The 8,923-nt window shown below is 38.7% G+C and overlaps 1 protein-coding gene across 1 annotated transcript in view; it reads right to left on the bottom strand.

Moving 5' to 3' along the window:
* LOC107749917 (mitogen-activated protein kinase 9-like) overlaps positions 1–8,917 on the bottom strand; it is a 30,385-nt gene extending 21,468 nt beyond the window's left edge. Inside the window, exon 1 of the mRNA XM_016565145.1 lies at positions 8,691–8,917. The gene's annotated coding sequence lies outside the window, so the exon portion shown is untranslated. The remainder of the gene's footprint in view (positions 1–8,690) is intronic.
* Between the last annotated feature and the right edge of the window lie 6 nt (positions 8,918–8,923).

The following is an 8,923-nucleotide window of genomic DNA, read 5'->3' as shown; positions in this document are numbered from 1 at the left end:
TTTTTGCTTCAAATTGGGTTATTATTAAATCAAATTATGTATATGAAATTATATAACGAAATTATATAAATTATATGTATACGAATTATATAACTAAAATGAAATAACTGTAATTACAGATTAGGTTAAATAAAGACATCGGCCCATGCCTAGTCATAAACATCCTTTATTGCTATAAAAATACCATAAGCTGCATACAAAACACATACAGAAAATATCGTCATAATCATGTCTATTGCTTTCATATTTCATGTGTAGAAAAAGAGTAAACACGCTCTGACTAGAGGTCGACCGATATGTTTTTTTCACTGGCCGATGCCGATATTTAGAAACCAGGGCAGCCGATGGCCGATATATGATGCCGATTTTTTTTGGCCGATATGATTGGCCGATTTTCTTTTTTTTTCCCCATTCATCTTAGAAAACCGAGTTTGAGCAAATGATTATTGCAGGGTACAAGATAGTAATAGTAGCCTAATTTAGAGTAATAATACATGGCTCAAAACTTAAGCACCTTCTCAAAAGAGTTCTGAAGCATGCTTTTTGTTTATGTTTGCTGACAGACACCAGTGTTTCCCACAGACTGCAAATTAATTATCTGCCAGCAGGAGGCACTTTGGGAGCTGGAGCTAAAGCGGTTTCCCCGGTAACGGCTGTAATCAAATGAGTAGGTACTACATTTTGAATTTGAACGTACTACTCAACCGTTAAAAAAGTACGTTCTATATAGTATGAATGAGAGTAGTATGAATGGAATTCGGACGTACTACATCCGCCGTGTTGATGTTGTCACGTGACATGCGTCTTCACAACAGCGCCAAAATTTAAAGAGCACTCACTAACTCGCGAACATCAGCAGTTTCACGTAATTCTTACCGCTTTCATCGGCGTTTTAACATTGATTGGATCAACAGCTCAGAGGAGGCGTATTTATAGGCCGCTGTCCCTTTAAGACCTGATGCACGGATCCGATATAATGATACACATCACATCCGATTTCTTTCTCAGCTGTTTTCATTCACTTGAGACATAACTGACTGCGTTTACCTGAATGATTGTCGAGAATTTTATGTGTATGTGACTGTTCAGAGGATTCGGAAGAGGATTCAGTTCGGTGTCGCGCGCTTCATGTGTGTGCGGCTGTGCGCGTAGAGAACAGCGCGCGAGTAACGAATCGAGTTCCCTTTCGCCTTTTCTCTCTGGAATTGTTTAAAATTTGCTTGCTTGTGTAAATACGAACAAATGATAAACTTATACTCTATTATGGTTACATTTTGCAATTAATCCGCGGATCACATGCGTGCCGAACCATGGGGCTTGGTCCGTACGGATCACGGATCAACTACGATCCGTTTAACCACTAGCTTCCACTCTCTTCTCTTATCCGGGATACTCTTCTTCTGTTTGTTTACACTGGTTTTCGAAACAGAGCCACCACTCTTGCCTTTTTGTGCAACAGCAGCTGCTCCGGCCACGTGATCCTAGCTCAAATCTTATTGGACGGCCCGTGTTTTCGCTTTGCGAAACTGAAAAGATTCGTTGGACTGGTTTGAAAAAAAAAAACATTCGTATTTTCGGTGCGCATCCATTCTATGTGGAAGCATCCATAGAAATCTATTGTTTTATTCCAGCATCCGATATTAGTTTAGCTTTTTCGTGCTCAGTGTGGAAAGGCCTTTAGATGATAGAAAAATTAATATAAGAAACTAAAAACAGGCAGAAAGGAGCACCCAAAGATAAATATATATTATCAACAAATATTGTTAAACAAACAAACAAAAATCACTAAATATCATCTGCCAACCAAAATTGTATCAATATATTGTAGGGCTGTAGCTATCGATTATTTTAGTAATCGAGTATTCTACAGATTATTCCATCGATTAATCGGATAAGTAATTTTTCTTAAAGAGCAACATTACTTTAAAAAAGGTAAACAGTACAAACTAAGGCATAAATCAAAATAATAGTAATAAAAATAATAATAATACCTAAACATTGCATTCATGTCGTGCAAATTAACTTTCAGGTTTCAGCCTAACTAAAGCTCAAGCATGACATAAGCCTTTACTGTTTTCTTGGAAGGCTTTGTGGCTTTTGTGAGGCAAATAATTTGATTTTTTGTATTCGAGTTACTCAAGGTATTCGAGGAATCGTTTCAGCCCTAATATATTGTGAATCCCTACTATTAAAGGGATAGTTCACCCAAATATTAAAAGTCTGTCATTAAAGGGTTAGTTTACCCAAAAATGAAAATTCTGTCATTAATTACTCACCCTCATGTCGTTTCAAACCCGTAAGACCTTCGTTCATCTTCGGAACACAAATTAAGATATTTTTGATGGAATCTGAGAGCTGTCTGACCCTCCATAAACAGCAACACAACTGAAATGTTCCCAAGTCCAGAGACGTAGCAAGGAGATCGGTAAAATAATCCATGTGACATCAGTGGTTCAACTGCAATTATACGAAGCTACGAGAATACTTTTTGTGCTCAAAAGAAAAGAAAAACGACTTTATTCAACAATTCGTCTCCTCCGCATCACCCTGTAAACAGCGTATGCTGTTCTGTGTCAGCTGCGTCAGCTGCTGCTGAATAAATAAGCTTTCCATTGATGTATGGTTTATTAGGATTGGCCGAGATACAACTATTTGAAAATCTGGAATCGGAGGATGCAAAAAAATCAAAATACTGAGAAAATCGCCTTTAAATTTGTCCAAATGAAGTTCTTAGCAATGCATATTACTAATCAAAAATTAAGTTTTAATATATTTACGGTAGGAAATTTACAAAATATCTTCATGGAACATGATCTTTACTTAATATCCTAATGATTTTTGGCATAAAAGAAAAATCGATCATTTTGACCCATACAATGTCTATTGCTAAAAATATACCCCAGCGACTCGAGACTGGTTTTGTGGTCCAGGGTCACATATGATATTTTTAATTGGAATCTGAGAGCTTTCTGACCTTCCCATAGACAGCAACGTAACTGCCACGTTCAAGGACCAGAAACGTAGTAAGGACATTGTTAAAATCGTCCATGTGTCATCAGTGGTTCAACCGTAATTTTATGAAGCTACGAGAATACGTCTTGTGCACAAAGAAAACTAAAATAACGACTTTATTCAACAATTTCTTCTCTTTCGTGTCAGACCTCAACGCGTTCAAGGCAGTACAACGGCGCATCCGTGTGCACTCCTCTGCTTGTAAACAAGGCACAGCGCATCCGGGTTCTATGCCAGAACGCCGGCTCCTACGTCAGCAGCACCACACACAACTCTTCTACACACACATCCTCAAACATCTCTGCTCCGGCTAATGTATTGACAGCTCTTGTGATGCTGCACGACAAGAAAAAGCTTGAGCAACATGATGCTAGAACGCTCTCCCTCTGCACACACTCCACAGCCGTCCGGCTCTCAGTGGTACATGAGTCAGCTTGTGCCCAGCCTGAATTACAGTCATGCTGCTAAGCCATGCTGTGCTAAATCACTGTCAAAACGGCCTGGCCTGGCCTGTTTTAGCAAGCTGCAGCCGACAGGACCACTAGTCTGAATTTTATCTCTGCCCAAGAGCTGTTTCAGGGCCATGTTTCCTCTTACAGGAGAAAATAGCATTTTTCAATGCATCCCTCCCTGAACATTACAACTGAACTATATCCTTACATTCATGGCAAATGGGAGGATGGCTGTGGAGAGATGTGATCCCAACAAAATGGGTTGAATGATGATCAGTATATTAGTACATGTAACTAATTCTCTAACTATGTTGCAGTTAAAATGCATGAACAGTAGGGTAATGCTGCCAGGCTCTCTTAGATGATTTCATTGTATGGTTACAACATAAATGCATATGTCATTTAGTGCTGTGCTCAGAATATCGATACAGCGATACATCGTCATGAACTCCTAACGATGCGCGTATCGATACAGCTGCTGCTGTATCGACACTGCCGCATCACGTGACGTCGAGTGGCCATTTTAGCAATGTGAGCAGCAGCGCACTATTCAAAATGGATCAGAGGATTCTGCCACCGCCGACAAAAGTAAAATCAAAAATATGGGACAATTTTGGGTTTTACACTCAACCGGAGAGTGAGTCATGCCGTATGCAAGAACTGCAAAGCAAAAGTTAAGTATTCCGGCAACACGACGAACCTCTCACTGCATATGATGAGACATCATGCAGACCAGCTAGCCTCGGTCGGAGCAGGTAGCAGCACACACCTACCGACAGTTTCCCGTCTTCTCGGAAGAGTTCGGAACATCACAACATTTTTTAGGAAAAGTACAATCGCCTGCCATGTCCTGCACGAGAAGCAAACGTTACTTGGCCTTCCTGAGCATAAGCTGATGACCGATGTCTGCACGAGGTGGAACAGTGCACATGACATGTTGGAGCGATTTGTAGAACAACAGCCTGCAATTTGCGCTGCATTACTCTCAGCTGAGGTGCGGAAAAATGCCAAAGATCTGTGGACATTAACAGAAGCAGACATAGCCTGTGCTGAAGATGTAATAAATGCACTGAAGCCACTTAAATTGGCAACGCACGTTATGTCCGATGAGAAAGCCCCTACGGTTTCAATCATCGCACCTTTGCATGCGCAGTTAAGTCGCGGCACTCGGATTGAAAACACTGACTCGGCAGTGACGCGGGACATAAAGATCGCTGTGGCTGGAGATCTGGAGAAAAGATATGAGCGTGAAATGCCCTTTCTGAACATGACCTCAGCGCTGGATCCACGCTTTAAAGCACTGCCCTTTTTGGAGGAGGAGAACAGACAGGATGTCTACACCAAAATGGCAATGGAGGCATCAGACTTCACTTGAAAGGGTAAGTTAGACTGTCAGAAAACTAGTTAATGTTCATTTTATCAGCTAGTTATATTATAATGCGAGTTATTGTCTTGGTTATTACTTGGTTTTATAGGTTCTTTTACACTACATATATGTTTTTATCTATCTACACTGTAAAAATGTTTTGTTGAAGATCAACTGAAAATATTTAGTTTTTATTACGTTTTTATTAATGTGGGCTACATGAGATCTGTAAAATTTATTAATTACAATGTCATGTTATGATTATTTCAGAACCAGAATAAAGAACAGAACAGAAAGCATACCGAGACAGATCTGTCCCCACCCTGCAAGAGAAAGTGGACGCTTGTGCTCTTGAGGACTTATTTGGAGATGCATTTTCCCCTCCCAAAACAAAACATCCACCTGTGTCACCATACAATCAGGCAGAGGATGAAGTCAGGAAATACAGAGATACAGAGGCATTAACTCTTATAGGAGATCCACTCATCTGGTGGAAGGAGCACCAGTCTGATTTCCCATTACTATAAAACTTGGTAAGCTGTACCCTCTGTATCCCTGGTACAAGTGTAGCAGCAGAGAGGGTTTTCTTCACTGCTGGAGATATCATTACAGCAAAGAGGAGTGCTCTTAAGCCTGAGCATGTTGATCAGTTGTTGTTTCTGCATAAAAATCTGAAGGTGTAATTGTGTAAAGTGATGTGTTTGTTGCACATTCCACCACTTGAGACCAAAATATTAAGGTGTTTAAAAATGTGAAGTGTTTGAGAAAGTTAAGTTTGTTACAGTTTTTTGCTTTTATGGAATATGTTTCAAGTTTTGTTCAGCCATTGAGCCTTGTTGACATGTTTCAGCACTTGACATTATACTTATTTAAGTTATTGAGTCAGAGACTTAAAAAGCAGAAGGAAGATCTATTCTATAAGTTTTTTTTATTTTTTTATTATTTATTATATTTCACTTATATTGTTGCTTGTTAATGACAAAGCAAAATTGTTTTTCAGTTATCACAACTGTTATAACACTGGCTATTCAATGTACAATAAACAAATATTACCTTTACGAAATTCTGCTCAAAATAAATTTAATTCCAAAATTGACCCGTATCGTGATACGTATCGTATCGTGGCTTTAGTATCGTGATACGTACTGTATCGTGACATTGTTTGTGATACACAGCCCTAATGTCATTCATATTAGATAAAATAAGATACATATTCTTTTTTATATTGACCCAAAAAATAGGTCACATGGGTCTATTATGAAAGGGCCTGGGGTGGGCGATATGACCAAAATCTTGTATCATGATATACGTAATTTTATATCACGATAACGATATGTATCACGGTGTAGTTATTTTTTCTTTTAATAAGGTTTTTATGATAATAAAATCTTTGATACCATAGAATTTTCATAATCCTTGTCACCAATGTCAATATCAAACTAATACAAGAAAATAATAATGATAATAAAAAACAAGCTCACTGGAAATAAATAAACAGTCAGTGATGAAATAAGAACAAGAAACTAATTACAAGCAATAGGACAAAAACTACAATAAAAAAGAAATACATTGTGTAAATTAATTAGTCTTCACTGTGTAAGTTATATCTATCTATCTATCTATCTATATATATATATATAATTATTAGCATTATCATTATCACATTATTTATTTATTTATTTTCTTCTTCTAGTTACAAAAGTGATTTAGTCAAGAGCAGTGAGAGATTTTCTCTCACTGTTGTTTGATTAACATGAATGGCAGACAGGACGAATATTAAGACAGCTTCCCCCTTAAGTCCGGATCCAATATACTGTTACATATGCGTTTACTTTTTCAGCTGTTTACTCTCACTTAAGACCTAAATGACTGTATGCTTGTGATACTTGCAAAGATGGGCATTTTGACACATAGAAGATCTTCTCTTACTGTTGTTTGATTAACATGAATGGCATATTGGACAGCTTTCCCTTTAAGACCGAAGTCCAGATACACTATACTGTTACACATGCGCTTTCTCTCGCAATGGTTTACGTTCCCTTAAGACCTAAATGACTGTGTTTATGAGGATACTTGCAAAGCCCGGCAGTTGGACGCATATAAGTGTTTATGCAATCGTTCAAAGCCAATAAAGCGGCAAAAATGCTCACGAGCTCTATTAGCAGCTGATGCGCGGCTTACGCACTCCTCTCACACAGAAACGGAGACAGCTCGACAGCATATAGCTCTGTTGTTTCAATGGCCTAAAATCGGTTGTTTTAAACTGCAGTGCTTAAAAACGCGTGCAAACATGAAGTTTTCGTGACCACACGCACAGCAACGTGACGTGAGTGCGCATGCTGTTATTCACGTTTCTGCCTGCATCCCCGTGTAATGCATGTAAGACTGCCGTCATTCAAATGATGAAAAAGTATTGCCGTAAACAATGTATTTTGCGGCACCACGAAATAAACGATAGAGCATAATATGAAACGATAGACTTTTAATTTCGTCCATCCGATATATATCGTCATATCGCCCAGCCCTAAAAGGGCCACAAACAAACAAAAATAAATAAATAAATAAATTGGTATAATCGTTTAAAATGGATGAGATATATATGTTTTCTACATCAAACTCAAGTCTTTTGGCACAAATGTATCTGTCAGTTGATTCTAGTCAAATTAAGTGGACACTAACTTGGACAGGTTGTGTGACTTGCCCTCATCTTCAACAATTAACAAATTAACTACGCGCAGATAAACATCAAATTTTCATTTTTGGGTGAACTATCCCTTTAAGTAATTTTGCATATTGTTACATCCACATAGTTTATGGCGATATTATTAAATCAATACCTTGAATTGTAAAGATTGTAAAATCTCCTGTTCATGAAAAAAAAACAGATGAGAACCACAGATTAATAATAATAATAATAATAATAATAATAATACAAATAATAGTTTTGTCAGTAAAAATAGATTTTAATGAAAATTTAGATGAGTATGAGTAGTTATACTCAGGACTGTCACTATTAATTAAATGCATCTGCTAAATGACAACATGCGATTAACTTTCTCACTAAATATAGATCTAAACATAACATTTAACATATTCCACTACATAGGCTATAAATGAGGGGGGGGGGAATGAAAATCTGCAGACACTCATTTGTAAACTAGTAGAATTCATACAAAACTACCCTTTCCCTATAAACACAGCAAACTTGTAGTGATTAGTTCAAACTTCCTGGCGAGTGAAAAGACCACTTAATGGACGCTATATGAATAGTGGGGTTAAATTATCGTGTTTCTCTTGACCTGCAGTATGTCAACACATCCTGGCATGCATCACAACACTGCTGCTGACCTCATTCGCATACCCGCCCTCTTCTTAGATGACATATATTGAATTGTATGCCAATTTATGAACACTAAATACAAATCTAGAGAATGTCAAGTGTAGTTTCACTGTGCACTACCACGTTTTCAAGTCAGGTTGCACTCGCTCCATCACAGCAAGCTAGTTAGTCCTCAAATAGCAGCTAGCTACATCTACGCGAAAGATACACTAGTTACCTAAAGCATAAAACAAAAGTATTTTCTGTTATAAACGCTAGTCCCCGGTTTTTTTTGCGTGACTGTGAGACACTTATGTCGGCCTGATCCAGCGCGAGGCCAGAACTCTGCTGCAGATGTGTCGCGCGCGCTAACTCCATGACAAACTCCCGGCAAACTGCAGCTCTACGACAACACGAGCGCACAAACACGCGCTTTCAAGTCGCTCGTTCCTAAAGACATGAAAGCACGTGTTCATGGTCGCGAACAGAAACAGACGACTGTCTGAGGTGGATGAATTTTCGCTAGCTGGCTGCGTGCTTACCTCCTCTTCTTCTCCTCGCTTTCTCCAGTTCACTCCCATACATACATACACGCGCAGGCACGCCAGCAAACAGATCCTCTGAACCGCGGAAGTGTCGGCGTTTATCGCTTCCACATTAAACACCGCCGGCCTTAATGACGGTCAAGTCAGATTTCTTTCTCTTTTAAGAAGCTTGACAGTGAAATCCAGAGTGTGGCATGACTGCAGGGCCGGAGGTTCGTGGGACAGTAAT

The sequence above is a fragment of the Sinocyclocheilus rhinocerous genome, unplaced genomic scaffold (assembly GCF_001515625.1).
Source record: "Sinocyclocheilus rhinocerous isolate Xijiao unplaced genomic scaffold, SAMN03320098_v1.1 scaffold320, whole genome shotgun sequence".
Taxonomy (NCBI): Eukaryota; Metazoa; Chordata; class Actinopteri; order Cypriniformes; family Cyprinidae; genus Sinocyclocheilus; species Sinocyclocheilus rhinocerous.
Note: the sequence above shows the minus strand (reverse complement) of the source record. Positions and strands in the feature narration are given on the sequence as shown.